This window comes from Bos indicus, chromosome 16 (assembly GCF_029378745.1).
Source record: "Bos indicus isolate NIAB-ARS_2022 breed Sahiwal x Tharparkar chromosome 16, NIAB-ARS_B.indTharparkar_mat_pri_1.0, whole genome shotgun sequence".
In the NCBI taxonomy this organism is placed as follows: Eukaryota; Metazoa; Chordata; class Mammalia; order Artiodactyla; family Bovidae; genus Bos; species Bos indicus.
Window position 1 is genome coordinate 59,600,385 of NC_091775.1, and position 27,142 is coordinate 59,627,526.

A 27,142-nucleotide genomic window follows, 5' to 3' on the forward strand; every position below is an offset into this window, starting at 1 on the left:
AGTTGACTCATTGGAGAAGACTCTGATGCTGGGAGGGATTGGGGGCAGGAGGAGAAGGGGACGACAGAGGATGAGATGGCTTGATGGCATCACCGACTCGATGGACAGGAGTTTGGGTGAACTCCGGGAGTTGGTGATGGACAGGGAAGCCTGGCATGCTGCGATTCATGGGGTTGCAAAGAGTCGGACATGACCGAGCGACTGAACTGAACTGAACTGAAATGCAAAAAACAATTTGACCACTGAGAAATATGTTAGCAGCTTTCTCAAATCAATATGCCAACATTATTATAATTTCTGAATAATGGTAATAAAAACAACACTTCCAGATAGAGCTCCAACATGTAAAAAGTTGAGAAGCTATCACACCTGTCCTTAAGACAAGAAAACATTTGATAAACTAAAACTAGTGACTTTTGTTGAACAGAACAGAAAACAGAATTTGTAGGGCTAATTGTCGCTCCACAATCTGGACATGCAGGCTCATTCAGAGAGACACATGATCTGCTTACCTGGAGCAGAAGCTGCTGAAGCAACAGATAAGAGCACTTAAATAGTGATTTTGATGAACTGTTGATAGTGTGGACTAGTATAAGAGGAAATTCTGGAGATCACAGTCTAAGGGGTTCACCACATGTTCAATGTAGCTCACCAAGTTCTCACTATGAAGATTCAAGAATACCTTATGGCTCTGGCAGGGTTGGGGATACAAGAAAAATCACTGCAAAATGCATTCAGAGCACTTTCCATCAGGAAGACCTAAACTCCAGGGAAAAAGACTTTACCAAATCCTTCCCCAGCTGGGAAAGGACATTTCTCCCACTGTGGCTTCCTCTACCCTTTCCATTACATTTTAAGAGTGAACAAAATCTATATCATTGGAAAAATATTTGTAACAGTCACAGACCAGAGACACAAGCTTAAACCAAGATTTAGCCACGGAATTATAAAATTATTTCTTTCCCCTACATCTGGCCACTACACCAGTAGGGATCCAGAGTACAGTGAATTACAGATGAAAGATGTAGAGTCTCTCTACAGAAGAGTAAGACGGGAATTCAAAAATAAAAGGAGAGATAATAGCAAGAACACTGGAGGAATTTGAAGTCTGTGGCAACTACAGCTACAGCTAACACTGAACACAAACTTATAGCCAGATTAACATAAATTCTCACACTAATGACATCTATACTTCACTACTAGTTACTTAATATATGTACATCTTTCAACAAAAAACTATAAGACATGAGAAAGAAAGAGGGAAAGGAGAAGGAAGAAAAGAAAAGGGAGAGAAGGGAGGGAGGGTGGGAAGATGGAAACTTTGAAGAGCCAAAGTAAGCATCAGAATCAGACTCAGTTATAACACAGATATCAGAATTACCAGATATGAAATTTAATGTAACTATGACTAATATGTTAAGGGCTCAAATGTAAAAATAAACTGTCAGCAAGAACAGATGAGTGATGGAAACACTAGGAAAGAATCTAAATAAAAATTGAGGAGGCAGAAACACTGTAACATAAATAAATAATACCTTTGACAGGTTTATTAGTAGACTGTACATGGCCAAAGAGAGAATCAGTAAGGTTGAAGCTGGGTCAATAAGCTTCCCAAACTGAAACGCAAAAAAAAAAAGAAGAAGAAGAAGAAGAAGAAGAAGAAGAAGAAGAAGAAGAAGGAATAACAGCAAAAAACTGTAATAGAACATCTAAGAAATGTGGGCCAACTTCAAAAGATGTAGTATATGTATAATGAGACTACAAGGTGAAGAAAGAGAGATAAGAATAAAAGAAACACTTGAAGAAATACCGAACTTTACAAAATCAAAGACACTGAACGTATTCAACCATCTCAGAAGATGCCAAACAAGTTAAATAACTACTACTACAACAAAAACCTCTACACCTAATCGCGTCATATTCAAACTTCTGTAAACCGAACACAAAGAGGAAATCTTAAAAGAAATCAGGAAATATCACCCTACCTAAGAATTACAATGGTATTCTCATAAGAAATCATGCAAGAAGAAAGTGAACTGAAATATTTAATGTGTTGAAAGAAAAAGACACTCTCCTAAAATTAAATGGCTAGTGAAACTATCCTTTAAAAGTGAAGGAGAAATAAGACTTTAAAAAAAAACTTGGAAAATTCACTCTCAGTACATCTACCTTAAAAGAAATTTTAAAAATTCTTCAGGGAGAAGAAAAATGAGATACATCAAAAGCAGAAATCTACATACAGCAATGAAGCACATTATAAAGGGAATACAGTTTTTAAAAGCCTTCATTTTTGTCCTTAATCAATCTGAAAGATAACTGTTCAAAGTAATACTAACAATAAAATGGGTAACTATAGCATATGGGTAAGGGAAATGAATGGGAACAAGCACAACAGATGAGAGGGAGGAATTGAGAATACTCTGTTATAAGGTATCTACACTGCATATGAAATAGCATAGTGTTACTTGAAAGTGCACTTAGTTAAAAATACATTTGCATTTTTAACTAGGCAAACACTAATTTTTAAAATAAGTATTATTAATATGCTAACAGATAAAATATAATCATTGTAAATGCTCAATTAAAACTGTGATGACAAATGAAAAAGAACAAAGGCAACTTACAGAAAACAGTTACAAATACAGTAGATATTAATTCAACTATATCAATAATGACTTTAAATGTAAATAGAGCAATGGCACCCCACTCCAGCACTTTTGTCTGGAAAATCCCATGGACGGAAGAGCCTGGTGGGCCGCAGTCCATGGGGTCGCAAAGAGTTGGACAAGACTCAGCGACTTCACTTTCACTTTTCACTTTCCTGCATTGGAGAAGGAAATGGCAACCCACTCCAGTGTTCTTGCCTGGAGAACCCCAGGGACGGGGGAGCCTCGTGGGCTGCCGTCTATGGGGTCACACAGAGTTGGACACGACTGAAGCGACTTAGCAGCAGCAGCAGCAGCAGAGCATATTAATCAATTAAAGACAGAGACTCTCAGAAGGAATTTTTAAAAGATATAAAGACCAGTATTATATTGATACCAAAACCAAACAAAGACACTACAAGAAAGCAAATTGCAGGCCAATATCCCTGATAAACATAAATGCAAAAATCCTCAGCAAAATAGCAAACTGAATTCAATAACACATTAAAAGACCAAGACCAAAAGAGACATTCCAGGGATATAAGGATGATTCAACACCCACAATTTAATCAGTGTGATACACCATATTAGCAAAATTAAAAATAAAAATCATATGATCATCTCAATAGAGAAAAAGCTTCTGATACAATTCAACACTCATTTATGATAAAAACTCAACAAAGTGAGTATAGAGGGAACATGCCTCAATGTAATATGGGACATGTATAAAAAATCAACAGATAACATCATACTCAACAATAAAAGACATGGATGTCCACCATTTTCATTCAACACAGTACTGGAAATTTTCACCATAGAAATAAGAAAATGAAGAAGAATAAAAGGTATCCAAAAGAGAAACAAGAGGTAAAACTGTAACTATTTGCAACTATCTGTTACTATTTATAACTGATTTCTATATATAGAAAACCCTAAAGACTCTACAAAAAAATAAAAGTAAAAAACTATTAGAACTAATACATGAATCTGTAAAGTTGCAGGATACAAAATTTATATACAAAAATCTGTTGTATTTTAATCCACTAATGATAATCTTTATGAAAGGCAAATTAAAAAAAAAAATCCCAGTGTCATAAAAACTATTTAGGAATAAATTTAACCATGGAATCGAAAGACCTATACTGTGTAAACAATAGACATTAACACTAGAAATTGAAAAAGATACAAATACATGGAAATATACATCACCCTCATGGACTGGAAGAATTAATATTGTTCAAATATTCATATTACCCAAAGCAATCTATAGGTTCGATGTAATCTATATCAAAATACTATGACATATTTGGAGAACTAGAACAAATACTTGTAAAATTTGTATGGAACTTTAAAGACCTCAAAAAGCTAAAGCAACCTTGAGAAACAAGAGCAAACTTGGAGGCATCAAGCTCCCTGACTTCAAGCGATACTACCAGTGTAAAGCTATAGTCATCAAAACAATATGGTACTGGCATAAAAACACACACACAGATCAAAAGAACAAAACAGAGACCCTGGAAAGACATCCACACTTATATGGTCAATTAATCTATGACAAAGGAGGTAGCAACATACCACAGGGCAAAAGATAGTCTCTTCAATAAATAGTGTTGGGAAAACTGGCCAACTCTCTGCAAAAGAATGAAGTGAGGTCACTTTCTTAAACCACATATAAAAATAAACTAAAAATAGTTTGAAGACTTAAATGTAAGATTGAAAACAAAACTCCTAGAAGAAAATATAGCCAGAAAGTTCTTTGACATTGGTCATAAAATCATTTTTTGGATCTATCTCCACAGGCAATGTCAATAAAACAAAAATTAACAAATGGGATAACATCAAACTAAAAAATCTTTCTACACCAAAGGAAATCATCAACGAAATGAAAAGGCAACCTACTAAATGGGAGAAGATACTTGCAAATGATATGTCTCACAAAAGGTTAATGCCCCAAATACACAAAGAACTCATTAAAAAAACACAACAAGCCAATTTAAGTTAAATAAACTAAAATTAAAAAAATATAAAGGACATTGATGAGGGAAAAAATAAAAATAAAAATTGGCAAAGGATCTAAATAGCTTTTTTTTCCAGGCAAGACATGCAGATGGAAAAAAGGTACGTGAAAAGATGTTGTTTGAATCAGTTCTAATGAGGTGGATGAAACTGGAGCCTATTATACAGAGTGAAGTAAGCCAGAAGGAAAAACACCAATACAGTATACTAACGCATATATGTGGAATTTAGAAAGATGGTAACAATAACCCTGTGTACGAAACAGCAACAGAGACAGTGATGTATAGAACAGCCTTATGGACTCTGTGGGAGAGGGAGAGGGTGGGAAGATTTGGGAGAATGGCATTGAAACATGTAAAATATCATGTATGAAACGAGATGCCAGTCCAGGTTCAATGCACGATACTGGATGCTTGGGGCTAGTGCACTGGGACGACCCGGAGGGATGGTATGGGGAGGGAGGAGGGAGGAGGGTTCAGGATGGGGAACACATGTATACCTGTGGTGGATTCATTTTGATATTTGGCAAAACTAATATAATTATGTAAAGTTTAAAAAAAAAAAAAAAAAAGATGTTCAACATCACCAGTCAATAGGGAAATGCAAATCAAAATCACAGTGAAATATCACCTCACACCTGTTAGAATGGCTATTATTAAAAAGACAAAAAAATAACAAGTATTGGGAGGATGTGGAGAAGAGGGAAAACCCAAGCACTGTTAGTGAGAATATGAATTGGTATAGCCCCTCCTGAAAACAGTACAGAGGTTCCTCCAAAAGTTAACAATAGAACTACTATACACTTCAGCAATCTCACCTCTGGGTATTTATCTGAATAAGAATGAAAATGTTAATTCAAAGAGATATATGCACCCCAATATTCATTGCAGCATTGTTTACAACCACCAGGATATAGAAGCAACTGAAGTGTCCATTGATAGATGAATGAAGAAGATGTGGTATACATACGCAAACAAAACGCATCATAAAAAAAGAATGAAATTATGCCATCGCAACAACACTGATGGATCTACAGGGTATTATTTTGATATATGACAGAGAAACACAAAAAGCGTATGATTTCACTTATGTGTGGAATCTTAAAAACCAACAAACAAGGCAGAAATTGTTTTGATGATTGAGAGAACATAGAGAGAACAAACTGATAATGGCCAGAAGAAAGGGACATGAGAAGATGGGTAGTTAGGGGAAGGGGGTTAAGAGGTACACACTTCAGTTACAAAGCAAATAAGTCATGGGGTTGTAAGGTATGACATAGGAAATACAGTCAATAATATTGCAATAACTTTGTATGATGGCTGGGTATACTAGACTTAGATAGTAACTAGGCTTATCATGGTGATCATTTCATAATGTATAAAAATATCAAATCACTGTGTTGTATACCTGAAAACAATACAATATTGTATACCAATTACACTTCATTAAAGTTCCATTATTCCATCAAAGAAAAGTCTGTTTCCCCATCACCACTGCCAACCCCCATACCCGCCACTACTAAACTTTAGGGCAGAGATTTTGTTTAACTCAGAAACAAAAATTTTGGATCCAATACCTGGCAAAAGGGAGATGCTAAAAGAAAGACAGAGACTCCCCTCAGCTCAAACGGAGATAAACAAACTAAAGCTCAACAGACGTCATGTTGTGTTTAGCTTTGTTTCATTATTTGCTTTTCATACCCTGTCTTAGCCAACCTCTCCAAATATTGCAGGACCTATTTCCACTGGGACTTTTCTCACTTGCTTCCAGTTCCTTGTGTATAGAAGCCCTCCAATGGCAGCCAGTTCCTTGAGAAGTACAAGTTCAATAATTTATATTCCACCCACCTTCTGGAAGGGGCTGTGGTCCAGCTGCACATTTGTGTATTCATTGAGCCATACTCCCTACTCCACATCCTCCTGACAGCTGCAGATAGCAAAGACATCTTCCATAAGGTATGTGAGACGAGGAGAGGGATAGGCTTAACCGTCACCTGGAAGAGAGAGCAGCCTTGGTGCAACCAAGAGAGCAGGACTGATAGAGAATTGGGAACGGAGTAGGGAACAGGTAGGATCTTATCCCGGAGAAGGCAATGGCACCCCACGCCAGTATTCTTGCCTGGAAAAACCCGTGGATGGAGGAGCCTGGAAGGCTACAGTCCATGGGGTCGCTGAGGGTTGGACATGACTGAGAGACTCCACTTTCACTTTTCACTTTCATGCACTGGAGAAGGAAATGGCAATCCACTCCAGTGTTCTTGCCTGGAGAATCCCAGGGACTGGGGGAGCCTGGTGGGCTGCCATCTCTGGGGTCTCACAGAGTCGGACACGACTGAAGTGACTTAGCAGCAGCAGCAGGATCTTATCCTGTTGATATCCATTTAAAACTACTGTTCAGTTTCAGCACTATCAATTACCATTACATACTGTTCAGAATAGAATATTTGAAATACCCTGAAACCATATTCAGGAGCTTACATGCAAAGGCATTGAACTTTAGCCTCCTCTCTTTCTCTTATTCTTTGAGTATGATCTTGCTGATCGTAAGCCCTGGAGTAAACAGTTCAAAACCAAAAAGGAACAAGAAGTTGAAATGGCTGAAGGTGTATAGGAAGCAAGTTAGTAAAAAAGAAAAGGGTCAGAAACCTAGTATTCTTGTTAACAGTAAAGTATAGAGAGGAGGAATTACCCATGGGTCTTGGCTACCAGATCTGTAACAGCAGCAGCAGTTGACAGATCAAAAACAGAACTACCAGCCCATAGGAGAAGGAATCAATGAAGCCACAGCTGAGCCAAGAGATGTATTTCTCTGATGAATGATCCTGCATCTTAAGGATAAAAACTGGGCCATCTCCACTTGAGTTGCTCTCTTCTGTCATCCCACAGCTTATATTCTGTATTTTGGCTCCTGATTACATAAAGCCTAATATGACCCACTTGTGATGTTTTCTGTGTGTTTTCTTAGTAAGTCTTGTCACTAGAATTACATGACTTTAGGGCTAGAACAATATTACAAATTTTGTTTTTTCAAGTCTGATATTATCTAACATGTCTATGGGCAGAGAAGTGGCTCTCCTTAAATTCCTATCCTTCTCATAAAATGTCCAGGTCATAATAAACACACACTATTTTATCTACCATGAGGTATATCATCTTTACTTTTTAAAGTAAACTTTATTTCAGTTCATTGGTTAAAACTGGATTGCAATTCCTTCCATTTCAATGCAATTCCCAGTGACAAAATAGCTCAAATCCTTAGGCCTTTAATTTTCTTTCCTCTTCCCTCCCTGCTTTCTTCTCTCTTAATCTCTTTCACCTCTCCACTAGATCACTCCCACAGATAGAAGGAGGGTATTCCAGACACTACTAAATATAGAGCACATTTATCCTATTTAACTACAAGAGTAACAGAGACAAAGTATGAGAAAGCACATCATTTAGAATAGTGTTGGAGGATCAAGCTTTTTCAGAACCAGCTAGCCATGGCTTCCCTCCAGTGCCACAGAAGTGATTCTATTTTTTGTGCCACATGGTGGAGTCCTGCACAGTAAGATTCACCTACTAGGGACAGGTCAAGACATCTGATGACAATCACACATACACAGAGGATATAATGTGAATCTTAATGTGGCAGAACAGGCTTTATTTTATCAGAGAAGAAATTTGGGGATCAAAAAGAATCCACTTGGAGTGCCATTTTCATCACATAAGACTCAGATGCTGTTTTCCACCAATGTGAAGGCTCTTTGTAATAAAAAGAGGCTCAGAAAGTAATCAAATATTCCTTAAAAGGACTATCAGGGTTTCTATTTCTCAAGATACAGGTTTAAAGTCATGTCAACAGGAAGAACATACTTTCCTCTTTCAGGGAATAAACTGATTTTCTTCAACTGGCTGTATCAAGAAATGTTTGCATTTGGGAAACTGATCCCAGTCCTCAGGAGTGGAGAGTTAGAACCACAAGCAAATCATCCTTCTCACTATTGCTCTGTTCAGTCTGTCCCTACTCAGAGTCAGCAAACCTCAGGGCGGAGAAAGGAATCTACTTACCTACCTGAAATCTGGAATACTGATGTTTTCAAAACTCAAGTAGACACAGAGACTCTAGATTCCTTTCTCATGGGTTTTCTGAAAGAGCAGATTGGCTTCCCCACATTTGGGGAGAAAACCCTGAAGAGTGACTCATAAAGAGAACAAGAGTAAATTGGGTAAACAGAGAGTTGTCAAGAGAGAGGGCATATTCATGTGGATCTCCCTCCAAACACTCAAACTATGAGACAGAGACCATCTATCCCTGGTGTGGTGTGTTATGAGAATGAGTTAGTGATGTAAGTTTCCCAATTCTTGATCCTCTCACTTTGCACTGTCTCAGGATACCTTTCCATTCTTCATGAAAAGAGTTGCCTAAATTTCCATCAGGGCTCTAATGTGTGCAGTGTGGAAAAGGCAGAAATGGTACTGTTCAGGAATGGGGCAGGACCCTGATCACCATGTGGGCTCTGGCAATGGAGCATAGAAATCATCAGTTGCTTTGTGACCCACTACATGGTTAGGACTATAAACTACTTGTTTAAGACTCAAAAAGCCTAAGGTCCACCAAGAGGTTAATAGGGCATTGAGGATCATGTCTTCTACCTAGTGATAGAGAAAGTAGGGGTCCTGCTATACTCAGGATACAGTAGACATCTTGGTTAATGACCCTAAATAAGAATTTAATTTGAGCCTATAAACACATATAAAAGCTAGAGTATAAAAGTCAATACATAGTTATCATGGTGATGAAGGACAGAAAAAGAACTGATTCAGTTCAGTTCAGTTGCTCAGTCATGTCCGGCTTTTGCGACCCCATGGACTGCAGCACACCGGGGCTTCCCTGGCCATCACCAACTCCTGGAGTTTACTCAAACTCATATCCATTGAGTCAGTGATGCCATTCAGCCATTCATCTTCTGTTGTCCCCTTCTCCTCCCACCCTCAATCTTTCCCAACATCAGGGTCTTTTCAAATGAGTCAGTTCTTCGCATCAGGTGGCCAAAGCATTGAAGTTTCAGCTTCAGCATCAGTCCTTCCAATAAATATTCAGGACTGATTTCCTTTAGGATGGACTGGTTGGATCTCCTTCCTGTCCAAGGAACTGAGTCTTCTCCAGCACCACAGTTCAAAAGCATATGCTGTCTAGGTTGGTCATAACTTTTTTCTCAAGAAGCAAGTGTCTTTTAATTTCATGGCTGCAGTCACCATCTGCAGTGATTTTGGAGCCCAAGAAAATAAAGTCTCTCACTGTTTCCACTGTTTCCTCATCTATTTACCATGAAGCGATGGGACTAGATGCCATAATCTTAGTTTTCGAAATGTTGAGTTTTAAGCCAACTTTTTCACTCTCCTCTTTCACTTTCATCAAGAGGCTCTTTAGTTCTTTTTTGCTTTCTGCCATAAGTGTGGTATCATCTGCATATTTGAGGTTATTGATATTTCTCCTGGCAATCTTGATTCCAGCTTGTGCTTCATATAGTCCATCATTTCTCACGATGTACTCTGCATATAAGTTAAATAAGCAGGGGACAATATACAGCCTTGACATACTCCTTTCCTGATTTGGAACCAATCTGTTATTCTATGTCCCGTTCTAACTTGCTTCTTGACCTGCATACAGATTTCTCAGGAGGCAGGTCAGGTGGTCTAGTATTCCCATCTCTTTAAGAATTTTCCAGAGTTTGTTGTGATCCACACAGTCAAAGGCTTTGGCATAGTCAATAAAGCAGAAGTAGATGCTTTTCTGGAAGTAAAATTTTGTTGCTGTTGTTCAGTCACAAAGTCATGGTTGACTCTTTATGACCCCATGGACTGGAGCATGTATATATGTATCTCCAAAAGATTCCCAATAATTGAAGCCAAGAAAAAGACTGGAAACTCAAAAACAACTCAGGGTAGAACACAGAATTCAAATTTTCTGGATTGATAATTACCTGGTCCAATCTCAATAGATACCTTATATTTATGTTCTACTTTTATAAATTTCTCTCATGTGATTCTCATAACAACCTTAGAGAAGACTGATAAATTAATCCTAGGAATTAGAGATAATGGAATAGATAAGACCTTATCTCTCATCTTGCTTTTTCCTATGTCCTCACTGTTCCAGGATCTGTACTTTTCTTTTAGACTCTGTCTGCATTGCAAGAACTTCTTAGATGCATGTCTATCCCATGTACTTCGTTCATGCCAAGGCAGATAAAACTTGTCTTGACAGAGAAAAGAATGAAGTAGATGCGCTGATCAAAGTGTCAGTGGGAATACTTGTTGCAGAGAGAGACAGACAGAGTAGTCTAGGTTTTTTCCAGTTCCTGAGACCGAACTTTCTTTTTTGTGCCCAGTTTTATACATTTTCTCTAATCCCTTTCTTTAGCTGGAGAGGTTTGTATTTTTTACAACCAAGATATCCCTGACAAAGATCATATCGATCTCCCCTTCAGTGGAGTCACATGGATGCCCTGTGAACATCCACTTGTTGGTTGGAGCCAAGCTGAACCAGCCTTGTCTCTCCCATCTCATGGTAAAAGCTCACAACATTGATATCTCTATTCCACTTCTTGCTCTCTCTCTCTTTTTTTAAGTCACTGACGTGTACTCTCTTCACTCTCCTGTTTTCATTGTGCACACTGGGATCCACATTTCATGGAAAATGAAAACCTCTACCTTTTCAGCCTTTCAATTTCTTACTAAATGGAAATAAGGCTGCCTTCAAAAGCCATGTTCTCACTTTCAGTTCAAAACAGAAGGTACTTACTTTCCCACACCATATGTATCATGGGGCCCTGAGAAGGAATCGTTGTCCTCCTGGCTTCCCTTTACCACTTCAGTGTTATACCACAGAACTTTCTTTTGACATATAATCAACTGCCATCTGCGTCAGTTTCTTCGTGCTATAGATTAGGTGGCATAAGCTCATGCGCTGAATTGCTCTAAAGCATCTCACCATTGTTACTCCTTTCTACAAGGCTGATGAGAATTTTCCTAGAATTCTATTCTGCATGTTTACTGTATATAACTGTATGCTTCATTTTTTTTAAGTCTTTCTACTTGGAACACCTAGGATGATGTATTTTTCTGATTCAAGACATGAGAGGTAAAAATCTGTTTCTAATCCTTATACTTCCTTTCATGTGGAAAAAGTATCACCAGTTTTATACTCCTAGATCCTTTCTTCTCCCTTCATGAAGTTGGATGACCTAAATGATTTATGAGTCTGGCCAAGGATATAGGCATGCCTAGATCTGTCTCTTTCTGTCCCTCTCCTTTTAGAATCTCTTCTTTCTTTTTTATTTTATTTTATTTTTTAACTTTACAATATTGTATTGGTTTTGCCATATATCAACATGAGTCTGCCACAGGTATACACGTGTTCCCCCTCCTGAACCCTCCTCCCTCCCCGGATCTTCTTTCCTAATTTCTGGTCATATGAGAGGGGTCTGCCTCTCACTCCCTAGAAGAAACCTGTAGAGGTTCAGGGTTTCCTAAGCCTGGGTATCTCAGCCTAGGGTTCAATATTATTGGACAGTAGACTTATGGGCAGATATAAGCTACATTGTCGAAAATTAATTTTATCAGTGATAAAGATCACCTTTTTGATTCTCACCTGTTTTAACTCTTGTCTTAATTGGCTTCAAACTGAGATTGAACAAAAGATTCTGCTTATGGGATCCCATATAAAACTCTAACACTATAATTCAGTTATTTGCAGGTAACACCCTCAACTTTATGTAACATCTCAGCAATTTTTCTCTTTACCCATGCCCCTGTCGTGATCCTATATTCCTTCATTTGTGGACAATCAGATCAATAACCTTGATCCAGGTGTCCTCAATCCCTTTCAGTCTACCCACTTTTTCACTTAGCAATCCATTCCGACTGCTTTGCTCTGACACATCCAGCTCTGCCCCATGCCGAATTTTAAAATCCATTTTTTTTTTTAACTTTAACCTTCAAACTCTCTCTCTCTCTTTTCCCCTCACTTTACTCCAGGTCCACCAGGTCTCTTCTGTGGACTTTCATCCTTTCACACAGAGCCTTATGGTTCATCAATCAACAACTCCCTGGCTTACAATTTGAACTCCTTCCACCTTGGCTCCTTAGCTGTCTACCTTAAAGCAAATCCCCATCATAAATGAATGCAAACATTCACATTCTGCATTCTTATACTTTAGTAGCTGTGTACTAATGGAGAAAAATCACTATTCTCTAGATTGACGCCACCCTTGAGATAAGGCCTTAAATTTCAGCTGGATCTTCCTTGATGTCCTTTAATCTTTGAATATTTCCCTGGTCTGGGTCTGTTGAATTCACAGCTACTACAAACTATCAGATTCCTTGAACACATAATTAGCCCTTTTCTCCCACACTCTTTGAATCTGACTTTCTCACACCACAAAAACAATAATAGTCACTGAGAATTTCCATGAGCTCTTACCCACCCCTTTAAAAATAATCAAACAACTTTTCTTATTTCCCTCTTACTGGTCTCAAAGGAAGAAAAGAACCTACCTAAAGTTTAGCCTTCTCCCTTAAACAAGGTTCCAGTCACTCAACCTCTAAGACTCTGACCACATCTATAGGCTCCTCTATCTAATTTCTCTTTCATTCTGGCCATTTCTTCCTAGTTTGTAAGGATAGAAATAGGCTCAAGTCTCTTCTAATTGAAAAAAAAAGTTCTTTTATCCCCCTACTTATTATCTATAAGCTATTTTCCTTTTATAAGTGAACTTACACAATGCCTCCACATACCTCTTATTCCATCTTTTCAACTCGTTTCAGGCAACTATTTTTGGGTTCCTATCATACTTAGTTGTCTAGTGACTTTGACACTAATGGCCGTGCTTTCCTTGAAGCTTTTTCTTCTCCAGGGTTCCTTATGACCTTTTTCTTCTTCTTTTTTTTTTTTTTTTTGCTTTTTACTTTATTCTTTCTTCTGATTGTCCTTTACTTGCTTTGATAATTACTTATTGTACTTCCTGGCTCTCCTTCTACCATCTGCCTCTTAAGTGCTTAATGTTCCCAGAGGGTTCTGTTCTCAGTCCTTTTTTTATTGTGAGTGCCCCCTCTGTGTGATTTATCTGCATTCACAACTTCATCTACTATGTATAACTATTTGGCGTCAAAAGCCTTATCTCTTACTAAGACTCTCTCCTGGTTTGTACCAGAGCTGTTCACCACACATGTCCATCTAAGATCTTTTATATGAAATTCAAATTGAGCTTTCTCCCAAGAAATTCATGTTCATCAACATAAAGCCTGACCCTTTCCCTTTATTTATTAGCTCAGTAAAGGCAGCTTAATCTATAGAGTAGTGCATACCAGAAATCTGTAAGTCATTTTTCCTCCCTTAGGCTCATATCAACTTCCACTTTCCTATTTTCTTAATATGTCTCATATCGGTCACCTTCTTTCTATGTTTGTTACCATTTTCCTAATTTTTGCACTCATATATCTTGCTTAGAAAATTGCAGATGTTTCCTGATTGTTTTTCTGTATCTATCCTCATCTCTACCCAACCCACCTGACACCAGGGAGATCTTTCTAACATACACACCTAACTATGCTACTTTCTGGCTCAAGATCATCCCCTAGCTCCCACTGCCCTTAGAAAAAATTACAAATTCTTTGAAAAAGCCTGAAAGACCAATTATTTGGCTGTGGAAAGATTGAAAGAGAAGAAGGAAGAAAAAATCAGCATAGGAGAGAGGCAAGGACTTACAGGATGCTGTGATCAGGCGCCCTGGCGAGCTCCCTCCCACTCTACGCAAACCTTTAAAAAAACTTATCCGCCACTTTCTGATTTAGGTGATCGCTGCCGCCTCCGTTTGCGCCTTCCAGGGCCCAAGAGTTCCCCACTTCGCCCCCAAAGCCTCTCAAAGCTTTGCCTAAGCCTGGGAGAAGGCAATGGCACCCCATTCCAGTACTGTTGCCTGCAGAATCCCATGGATGAAGGAGCCTGGTGGGCTGCAGTCCATGGGGTCGCTGGGAGTCAGACACGACTTTCCACTTTCATGCATTGGAGAAGGAAATGGCAACCCACTCCAGTGTTCTTGCCTGGAAAATCCCATGGATGGAGAAGCCTGGTAGGCTGCAGTCCATGGGGTCGCACAGAGTCGGACACGACTGAAGCGACTTAGCAGTAGCAGCAAGCCCGCTAGTCAGAATCAACACATGTTTGGTTACCTAAATTAGAAGACTTAGCCAAGGTCACACACCTGGCAAATTGTGGGATAAGGACTGAAACTTAAGATTCTTAGACTCCACACCTAATGCTTTCTTCATTGCTTCATCCCACCCACATGGTCATATTAGAGAAACTGAGAGGTGTCATAAGAATCTAAAAGCTATGAACAACAGCCCAATGCTCCTAGTCACTTCCATCTTCTGAGATGTACAAGTTACTGCTTTTTTGGTAAGCCAAGGAGAGTCACCATTACCAGATGAAAACTGATCAGTTTAGGTAGAGGCCACTTCCTGATCCCTGTGAGCTCTTGGAGGTAGAAGAAGGTTCCATGATAGCTAAATATTAATTTGAACTTCTACAAAACAAGGAATATGAAGTGACTATCCCAGAAGGGACACCTTTGTCTGCAATCAATTTCTATGCAGCCCCAAATTTTTCCTAACTTGGATTCTTTTCAAGTGTCCTGCTTCTAGGTAAGACATTTTAAAACCTTAAATTTCATTTATGTAAGTGGGTGGGTATTGGTTATGGACAGGGAAGCCTGGCGTGATGCAGTCCATGGGGTTGCAAAAAGTTAGACATGAAAGAGTGACTGAACTGAACTGAACTGGGTAGGTGAGAATACTTTGAGTTTGCTTAGCATTTGATTACATGAATCACTTTCATGCCCTTAAAAAATTAAAGTGAAATTTTCAGTCCTCCTGGCCTATCAGAGCCATGTCATTTAAACCCTTCTTTTCGGTTTTCCTTTTAGGGCTGTTTCCATGTCAGAATCTCCTCCTGGCTTCTAATTATGAAGAGAGAGAAATCTAATGGAATTTATAAGATGCAACCAATGCCACCCAGTCATCTCAGGACAGAATCGACCTAGAAAGCTCTTCCCCAAATTTTCTAAGTTCTAGCTTATTTCACAAAACTCTTGGACTTATTCCCATGCCATCCAATGCCAGGGGATGCTGCCTACAACAGACGCAGCAGCAGTTCAGCACCTCATAACCAGAACTTGCTGGGACCCATTTCTCAGCTTTTTGACCTGAAACAGGGAGAGGGGAGTGCCAGCATGTTCCACGGAGGTGTGAGAGTGCAGTTACTAAGGAAGCAGGCAGCGGCAGACTCCAGCCATGATGGCAGGTTTTGTTAAAGAGCCTGGAGGTGTCTGCTGCAACTCACACTAATTTTTTTTTCCCTCATAAAGAAGTTGGTGTCAAGTCATTTAATCACTGAGTGTTAAGCGAACACCTAATTATGTTAGGCTGGTGAATTCTTGGCTCCCGGGGGCTGGTAGAGTTTGGCTTTTATCCTTCTTTAGAGCGCCCACTTTGCCTTTTTCTCCTCACTCTCAGCTATGTGTTTCTTTTAGGCTACTTTTTAAGAAAGCTGTATTGAAGAAAATAGTTATTCAATGCTGAATCAAATAATGGGAACAGTCTTCAAAGTTTTCAAAAACTGTTTAAAAACTGAAAACTGTGATATAGTAGGTGAATGAGAGTTCTGGAATATAAAGAATACAGATTTAAATTCCACCTTCACCATTTGCTAGCTGCTTGCCTTGGGCAAATTACTCAAATTTTCAGAACCATAATTTCTGGAAAATGAATATAAGAACTTTTATCTTCACCCACCTGGCCAGCAAGTTTGGAATTCCTGCAGGCTCATTTCTAAGCCATCTAGTCTTATTTATGTTTCTTACCTCGGTGATCTCAATCATGCCTATGATTTCAATTGCTACTTTTGTAAAGTCACCTCAGAAATGTCTGTCATTGACACATCTCTCTCCTCTGCTGATAGGTCTTATGACCTATCTGATAATTCCACTTGGATGCCACTTAAGCCTCTTTCCTGTCCAACACGGGCTTCTTCAAGGATTCTCTATCACAAGATATGACTTCAGCATCCATGCCATTCCACAAGCCAAAACCTTTGGCATTGTCCTTGACTGTTTCCTCTCCGTGTCCCCGATATTCAATCAATCGGCAACTCTATCAAGTTCACCTCCTAGTATTTATTGAAATGTACAATTTTCCCATCTCCTTGAATGCCACACTATTACAAGCTACTATCATTTCTCACCTGTAGCATCATCCAACCTGACTGCCCTGTATGCACCATTGCCAACTTTCTCCAATCCACTTTCCTCTTAACATCCAAAATAATCCTGAGAAACAAAAATGTATACATGACTCTTCATTGCATTCGTGATGGAGGCCAAAATCCCTTCCAAGGCCCACAGTTTTTTGTTTTTTTTTTTTTGGTAAATTATTTATATTAATTGGAGGCAAATTACTTTACAATATTGTAGTGGTTTTTGGCATACATTTACATGAATCAGCCATGGGTGTACATGTGTCCCCCATCCTGAACCCCCCTCCCACCTCCCTCCTCATCCCAACCCTCAGGGTCGTCCCAGTTCACTGGCCCTGAGTGCCCTGTCTCATACATCGAACCTAGACTGGCGATCTATTTCATATATGGTAATACACATGTTTCAATGTTATTCTCTTAAATCATCCCACCCTCGCCTTCTCCTACAGAGTCCAAAAGTCTGTTCTTTACACTTATGTCTCTTTGCTGTCTCACATATAGGGTCATCATTACCATCTTTCTAAATTCCATATATATGTGTTAATATACTATATTGGCGTCTTTCTTTCTAACTTCACTCTGTATAATAGGCTCCAGTTTCATCCACCTCATTAGAACTGATTCAAATGCATTCTTTTTAATAACTGAGTAATATTCCATTGTGTATATGTCACAGCTTTCTTATGTATTTATCTGCTGATGGACATCTAGGTTGCTTCCATGTCCTAACTATTGTAAACAGTGCTGCAATGAACATTGGGGTACACATGTCTCTTTCAATTCTGGTTTCCTTGGTGTGTATGCCCAACAGTGGGATTTCTGGGTCATAAGGCAGTTCTATTTTCATTTTTTTAAGGAATCTCCACACTGTTCTCCATAGTGGCTATACTAGTTTGCATTCCCACCAACAGTGTAAGAGGGTTCCCTTTTCTCCACACCCTCTCCACCATTTACTGTTTGTAGACTTTTTGAGCTTCCCTGGTGGTTCAGATGGTAAAGCATCTGCCTGCAATGCGGGAGACCCGGGTTTGATCCCTGGGTTGGGAAGATCTCCTGGAGAAGGAAATGGCAACCCACTCCAGTATTCTTGCCTGGAGAATCCCACGGATGGAGGAGCATGGCAGGCTACAGTCCATGGGGTCGCAAAGAGTCGGACACAACTGAGCGAGCTTCACATTCTGACCAGTGTGAGATGGTACCTCACTGTGGTTTTGATTTGCATTTCTCTGATAATGAGTGATGTTGAGCATCTTTTCATGTGTTTGTTAGCCATCTGTATGTCTTCTTTGGAGAACTGTCTGTTTAGTTCTTGGCCCATTTTTTGATTGGGTCATTTATTTTTCTGGTATTGAGCTGCATGAGCTGCTTGTATATTTTGGAAATTAATTCTTTATCAGTTGCTTCATTTGCTATTATTTTCTCCCATTCTGAAGGCTGTATCTTCACCTTGCTTATAGTTTCCTTCATTGTGCAAAAGCTTTTAAGTTTAATTAGGTCCCATTTATTTTTGGTTTTATTTACATTACTCTGGGAGGTGGGTCATAGAGGATCCTGCTGTGATGTATGTCAGAGAGTGTTTTGCCTATGTTTTCCTCTAGGAGTTTTATAGTTTCTGGTCTTACATTTAGATCTTTAATCCATTTTTGAGTTTATTTTGTGAATGGTATTAGAAAGTGTTCTAGTTTCACTTTTTTACAAGTGGTTGACCAGTTTTCCCAGCACCACTTGCTAAAGAGATTGTCTTTTCTCCATTGTATATTCTTGCAAGGCACATAAATTCTGATCTCTGCTTATTTCTTGGGTTTTGCTTGCTACTTTGCCCTTCATTACTCCATGAACTCTAGTTTCATTGGCTTTTTTTTTTTAAAGTGGATCCTGTTTTTTCCTGCCACAGGGTTTTGCACACACAATTTTCTTTGCCTCAAGCACTACTCCAACTCTCAACGCTACTGAATACAAACACACATCTTCTCATATTTAGTTAGTTTCTATCCATCTCAGGTAACAAGAGTTCTAACAGTATTTCCTCCAGAAAGTCCCCTGACCCAGGCTTTCCCATACATCTGTGTAGGTTGCACCATACCCAAGAGCATCTGGTTGAGGGGCAAGTTATGAATGCAAGTGATCCACACTCCATTCTCTAATCCCTATATTCTGGCACAGAACCACATGTCCTAGACATCTATATTTAATCCTTTCAAAGGTGTGGAGTGCTAGTCATCAGCATCTGTCCTACATCCATTGTTGTTTAGTTGCTAAGTTGTGTCTGACCCTTTGCGACCTCATGGACTGTAGCCTGCCAGGCTTCTCTGTCCATGGGATTTCCCAGGCAAGAATCCTGGAGTACGTGGCCATTTCCTTCTCCAGGGGATCTTCCCAATGCAGGAGTCAAACCCAACATCTCTTGCTTGGCAGGCAGATTCTTTACCACTGAGTCACCTGAGAAGCCCTCATACAACTAGGTCAAAGCTCTGTGTTTATTAGAGACAAAGATGTAGAGAACAAATGTATGGACACCAGGGTGGGGAGAAGTGGAGGTAGGATGAATTGGGAGATTGGGATTGACATGTATATACTATTGATATTATGCATAAAATAAATAACTAATGAGAACCTACTGTGAAGCTCAAGGAACTCTACTCAGTGTTCTGTGGTGACCTAAATGGGAAGGAAATCCTAAAAAGAATGGGTATATGTATAGCCGATTGACTTTGCTGTGCAGTAGAAACTAACACAATGTCAAAAAGCAACTATACTCCAATAAAAATTAATTTTTAAAAAGTTCTATATTTCTTGCTACCATAATGCCATTCATAGTACTTCACACAATTCAAATTTTATATTTACTTGTATATGCATATGTCCATGCTCAAATGCTAAGTCATGTCCAACTCTTTGCAACCCCATGGACTGTAGCCCACCAGGTTCCGCTGTTCATGGGATACTGGAGGGGGGTTGCCATTTCTTCCTTCAGAGGATCTTCCCAACCAAAGATCAAACCCAAGTCTCCTGTGTCTCCTGCCTTGGCTGGCAGATTCCTTACCACTGAGCCACCTGGGAAGCCCGTTTACTTGTATAAGGGTATGTTTTTAATGTCTGTTTTAGCTCCCAGGAACTATCTTTCACTTAGTTGCCATTTTATCCATTGACTAATATAATCTTTGACATCTACTAAGTGTTCAATAAATATGTATGGAATGAATTAATAATGAATGACAACATTACCATGAGGGTAAAGTTTTGTTTGTGAAAGCAGTACATTTTTGCCTAAAACCAAGGAAATACTCAAATGAGTAAAATCAAGGAAATACTCAATGAGTATTTGTTGGGTAATGATAACCCTGTATGCGAGATAGCAAACGAGACACAGATGTGTAAAACATCTTTTGGACTCTGTGGGAGAGGGAGGGGGTGGGATGATTTGGGAGAATGGCATTGAAACATGTATAATATCATATATGAAATGAATCGCCAGTCCAGGTTTGATGCAGGATACTGGATCCTTGGGTCTGGTGCACTGAGACGACCCAGAGGGATGGTACAGGGAGGGAGGATGGATGGAGTGGGGTTCAGGATGGGGAACACGTGTATACCTGTGGCAGGTTCCTGTTGATGTATGGCAAAACCAATACAATATTGTAAAGTAATTAACCTCCAATTAAAATAAATAAATTTATATTTTTAAAAAATTAAAAAAATAAAATAAAATCCCCAAAAAAAAAGAAAATGAAACAAATATTAAATGACATGGCACTCAAATATTAAATGACTCATTTGGGGTCACAGCAATACAAAGTGGGCAATGTGAGGTCAAGTCTTGAAGGTGATCACTCAGTATATGGAGAAGCTCTGGGAATATGTCCACAAAAGGGTCTTTGCAGCATGAACATGTCTATTTGGGACCCCTGTAATTCTTGTCCAGTATTATGTCCAAGACAACAAACTGGGAAGAGTAGGCTTCAGGGACTACCTGCTTGCTCTTTACCCTTAAAATATGGTCAGATAAAGCTAGTCATTTGATTGGTACCACTTAGAAAAATTAAACCAAAGGCAGGAGTCCAGTAAGACCTCAGTTGCCATCTCAGATAAAAATCATTATGATCATCATGGCTTGCGTATATTGAGTACTTTTGTGACAGGCATTATGGTAAGTGCTCTACATGCATTATTCATTTCACCTACAACAATCCTATGATGTATTAAGTTGAGTTATATGAAGTTGTCAATATCTGACCCATTTGCCCCACCAAAATGGTAATTTTATATGTTTCAATCTAACAGATACATTACCTCCATTTTAAACATGAGTGTTTGGGCTGTGAGAGCTGGACCATAAAGAAGGCAAAAGGCCGAAGAATTGATGCCTTCAAACTATGGTGCTGCAGAAGACTCCTGAAAGTCCCTTGGACAGTAAGGAGAACAAACCACTCAATCTTAAGGAAAATCAACCCTGAATTCTCGTTGGAAGGACTGACACTAAAGCTGAAACTCCGTATTTTGGCCATCTGATGTGAACAGCTGACTCATTGGAAAAGTCCCTGATGCTGGGAAAGATTGAGGGCAGAAGAAGAGGGCATCAGAGGATGAGATGGCTAGTTCACATCACCGAATGGACATGCACTTGGGCAAACTCTGGGAGATGGTGAGGGACAGGGAGTCCTGGCATGCTGCAGTCCATGGGGTCGCAGAGAGTTGGACATGACTGGGCAACTGAATAACAGCAATCTGAAATTTCAAGAGCCAGGATTAGAATCCAGCTAAGCTTCTAGGATTAGATGGTAAACAGTCCTGACTTGTCTCCTGAGGGGCAAGTCGTAGACAGGAACTAGAAACCAAGAATCATTATTATTCTATTTTAATCTTCATGGCTTCTCCATATTTACTGTTTCAGTTCCACCAACTGTGTCTTTGTGGTGATTCATGGTAAAACTTTATACAATAAAATGGACTGTGTGCATCTTTTTTCAGGAAGACTAAACCCTACTTCCTATACAGGTCTGGACCTGGATAGAATTTCTGACAAGAACCAACACCCAGAGCATCTGCAATCATGTTCTTCCTACAACATCAGCTGCTGGGAAATATGAAGTCCTTCTCAGGTCTCTGTCTTGGCCAGGTCAGAACCTTATCACCAGCAACACAGAACTGACAGGAATTTTACAGGTCCCATGCTCCAGGTATCTCTTTTTAAAAATGAGAAAGTTAATTAAACAAGCATTTACTGAGCACCTACTAGAAGCCAGGGGCTATGCTAGCTCTCAGTCCCAAAGGTGTGAACCAGAGAGATACAGCTCCCTGTGGAATTTACAAATTGAGCAGGGGGAGAGTGATAAAAGGCAAGACCCTGTATTACAATTTTAACAGTGAAGATGGCCAGGTATGGGAATTTCCTGAGAAATTGACTTGAGTGGTATGAACACATCAGGCTAACAGAGCGTAGTAGCTGCTTAAGTGAAGTGGTCTGCTCAGGGTCACTTCATTAGCTGTATAACATAGCACAACTTACAAACCTCTTTGCCTCAGCAGTAAGCAGGATAATGTTTGTTAATTGATAGACTTATGAGCGTTAAGTGGGCATGAATACAGAAAACATTTAATGCACAATAGCTGCTTAGTAAGTGTCTGTTTCCTTCCCACATTTTTCCTGGTCTGGAACATTTTCTGCTATATGATATTGCATTTATTAGGACACAGAGCCCATCAGAGTCAATAATTTCACTCTATTTTGATATCTGTTTAACTTGTGGCAATGCTGCAGACTGGGCAGCATGATTGGAAAATTATGGCCTTTCTCATTACTGGGCCAGGAGCTTTATGTCACAGCCAGGGGCTGATTGCATTCTGTTTTTCATTACAGGCTTGTTCATGTTTTCACATGATCAAAACTAGTTATAACTAACTTACAAAGTAGAAAAACTCATATTTTTTCTGGCATGTCCACTTTGCCAGAGCACTTTAGAATTACATAATGGACAGTTAGGTAGAGAGGGACTGCTTGGGGACGGGGGTTGTCTTTTTATCACTAATATGCTAATTATCATTATAAATACTTTTATCGTAACAAAAGCTATTGATACTTATTATATAATTATAATTATTACATTATAAGATTGCAATTATATTAACAGTTATTAATGAATATGTCTTCCACACACCAGTCACTACTCTAGGTTCATCACAGGGAAAGTCCTGTGTGATTTCCTATGGAGTCTAACAGTATACTATAGGTGATAGGAACCCTTTGAAGTTTATGGCAAAGTAGTGATATGACCACATTTTGGAATAGGAAGATCCTTGAGAGAATGAAGAGAATACTTTGGATACATGGATGAGAGGTGTGGAGTTGAGGTAAGAGTCCAGGAGAGAAGACGATAACCTATTTAGGGGCAAAATCGCCAAGACTGGATGAATGACTGATAGGTGAAGGGGCTGGGTGGAAAGGCAGGGGAATGCTCCACAAACCAAGAAGCAGAATTAATAAAGAAAGGCAGATTGATCCTAGAGAAGGTTGAGACTTGCAAGCTACTGAGCTTAGAACTACTACTTAGAACTACTTAGAACTACTCCGTTTAAGGTGACATTTGCATAAGTGCAATAGTTTAAGCCCCATAACTGGATGAAAACCCCAGGAACAGTGGATAGGGTGAGAAAGTGAGAGAGCAGAGAATAAACCCCTGGGGAACAGCAATATTTGAAAAGCTAAAAGAGAAAGAACTTGCAAAGGAGAGGGAGAAGTGGTGTAGGAAGAAGTCAGAAAGTATTTTGGTGTTTATATATATAATTTTATATATTTAAAGTCATATACATATCAGATATATCCACACATGCACTCTTTCTGCTTCTGCAAGAATGTAAGCTCTATGAGGGTATGAACTTTTTCTATATCTCTAGCACTTAGGATAGTACTGGATATCTAATACATAATTATTGACTGAATAAAGGGATGAATATCTATTGCAGCTATGAAAGTACATCCCAGAATCTGAAACAAGAAAGAACTAAACAGAAACCAATGTCAGATAACTATCCTCTAGTAGGTATGTCTGTGACATTTCCTCTGTCCCCTGATGCACAGTGTCAACATGAAACAAGTCTGGTTATTGTCCATAATAAGCAGGCACTTAAGTTGAGTAGACCTATTAAATAATTAGTGAATGAGAGAGTTTATGGACAAATACTGGTGGTCTTTAAATGAAAACTCTAATTAGTTAATAAATCTGTATAACCTTGCCTGGAGGCTCGGATGTTTCCTACCCCCCATCACCGATCGTTTCCTCTACCATTATGGGTCTCTTTCCTCCACGACTCTCCCTGATTGGACCAGCCATTGGAGGCTTGGCTTAGCTGCTTGCTCACCTCCTCACTGAAATAAATTTCTCATTTTACTGCTCAGGAATTTCCCAGTCGGGAGCCTTCTCCCTCCTATGCTAACATCTGTCCCTTCAGAATTTAAAGAAACTCAGAGATCGTAGCAAAGGATGTAGACCTGTAATTAGGGCTACACCTGCTACATCCAAGTAACTGAGACTAGCTAGAGACTTAAGCCATCTGTTCAATATCAATTCAAACAGATTCCAACACCAATGTGTCATGGGAGTTTTTGCCTATTATCTGTCCATTAGTCAGAAATTACCTATATGGGAATTGATATTACGATATCGGGCCTTCCCAGGTGGCTCACTGGTAAAGAACTTGTCTGCCAATGCAGGAGACTCAGGAGATGTGGGTTTGATCCCTGGGTTGGAAAAATCCTCGGGAGTAGAAAATGGCAACCCACTCCAGGTTTCTTGCCTGGAAAATTCCATGGACAGAGGAGCCTGGTGGGCTGCAGTCCATGGGGTCACGAAGAGTCAGACATGACAGAACACACATATGCACACTACCTCATTGACTCTAATAAGACACCAAAAAGATATGACAAATAGTATTGACCCATTTTCCAGTGCAGAAAGAAGTGGGTTGCTGAGAGTCAAGTTGTAAGAGTAAGTCAGGCCTCCTGACACTTGACTTGTGGGTCTCTTCTTTATGGCCACTATTGACAGAGGTCTCAAGTCCCAGTGGGGAAGAAAAGAAGAGCAAAGTCAATACCTTTGATTTCTTGGCAAGGCCTCTGCCTCTGTAGGCTTTCCCTCAAGCAAATCCCTGCAAGCAAAGTCTCACTGGACTACCCCACCAATTTGAAAAGTACCATACGTATGAGGATACATTAACTCAAAGATGAAACTAGCATAAGTGATGATCACACTACAGTCACAGATTGAAGAATCTGTTCTTTTGTTAGACAAAAAGTCGATAGAGTCATGACTGACCTCATTCACAACAGTCAGCCAGCCCTGTGTGATTACTCCCACGATAACAAAGAAAATATAGAAATCAGATACAATGTTTTGATATCTCCCAAAACTGGAGAATTAAGATGCTTTACCTATATTTTTCCTGTATACAGAGAAAAGAATTAGAATCATTTACTCAACTGCTGCTGCTGCTGCTGCTAAGTCACTTCAGTCATGTCCGACTCTATGCAACCCCAGAGACAGCAGCCCACCAGGCTCCCCTGTCCCTGGGATTCTCCAGGCAAGAACACTGGAGTGGGTTGCCATTTCCTTCTCCAATGCAAAACTAGCATGTATTAAACACAAACAAGTAAGTGGCACTAAAGTGAACTGTGTGAAAGAGAAGGAATACTGGGAAGGTATGATTTTCTTTTGACAGCATTTCTGAGAGTCAGGCAGAGAAACAAGAAATGCCATCAAAATCCCTTGTGGAAGGAGCAAACTATTACAGTGTAAGATGTATCAATAAGAAAGGATGAGATGTAACAAAATTCATTCATTTTACAATTATTTCCTGGGCTCCTATAACATCCCCAATACTGTGAAGCACAGGAGAAAGGTACTACCATTGAAAGATCTTAAAAATTATCAGAGAAGATAGGATATACACATTAAAACTAAATAAAAATATGTGCAGTATCATAATATTTGTTGAGTGGGTGGTAAAGCAGTTTGTGTGACTTTTAAGAAAGGAGGAGGAGGAAGTCACTCTGGATTGGTGAAATTGTAGAAAGCCCCATGGAGGTGGCAGGAATGGTCCAGGTATCAGACAAAGCATAAAAGTTTAAAATACGAAGAGGAAACTCATTCCAAGCAAAGGTAACCATGCAAATAAACTCATGTAGATAAGAAAGCAGATGGCAGGTGGGTTATACAATAATGTTCGCTACTATAATGAATGTGCAACAATCTCAGTGGCTAAACAAAATTAAAGTTTATTCCTTTTTCGTATAGAGTCAAACTCAGAGGTTCCCAGTGAGTTGAGGGAGCTTCTGTCCAGTTATTTGAGGACCTGACTCTTCATCTTGTGGTTCTGTTCCTAGGTATGTAGAGTTCTCTACCTTTAGCTGATGGGTGGGAAAGAGGAGTGAGGAGGACTGACTGAATATGGAAAATGTTAACAGAGCAGACATAAGTGTGACAGATACACCTCACTTTCACCCACATTCCTTTGGTTAGAACTCAGTCCAAACATCACACCTAACTGCAAGGGAGGAAATGTGATGTGTCCAGGAGGACATGGCTGTGACTGTGACCACCACAAAGCAGTGTCTGCCACAGTGTGTTTGGGAGAAAGTACACCTAACTGACTATGGTTTTTCCAGTGGTCATGTACGGATGTGAGAGTTGGACTACAAAGAAAGCTGAGTGCTGAAGAACTGATGCTTTTGAACTGTGGTGTTGGAGAAGACTCTTGAGAGTCCCTTGGACTGCCAGGAGATCCAACCAGTGCATCCTAAAGGAAATCAGTTCTGAGTATTCATTGGAAAGACTGATGTTGAAGCTGAAATTCCAATACTTTGGACACCTGATGCAAAGAACTGACTCATTTGAAAGAGACCCTGATGCTGGGAAAGATTGAAGGCAGGAGAAGAAGGGGATGACAGAGGATGAGATGGTTGGATGGCATCACCGACTCAACGGACATGAGTTTGAGTAAACTCTGGGAGCCGGTGATGGACAGGGAGGCCTGGCGTGCTGCAGTCCATGGGGTCGCAAAGAGTCGGACATGAGCGACTGAACTCAACTGAACACCTAATTGGCTGGTGCAGAGGAGGCTAGAGAAATAGATGAAATCAAAGACGGAAAAGTGTAAGACACAAGATTGCTCTCAAGGAGCTTAGAGAGGAA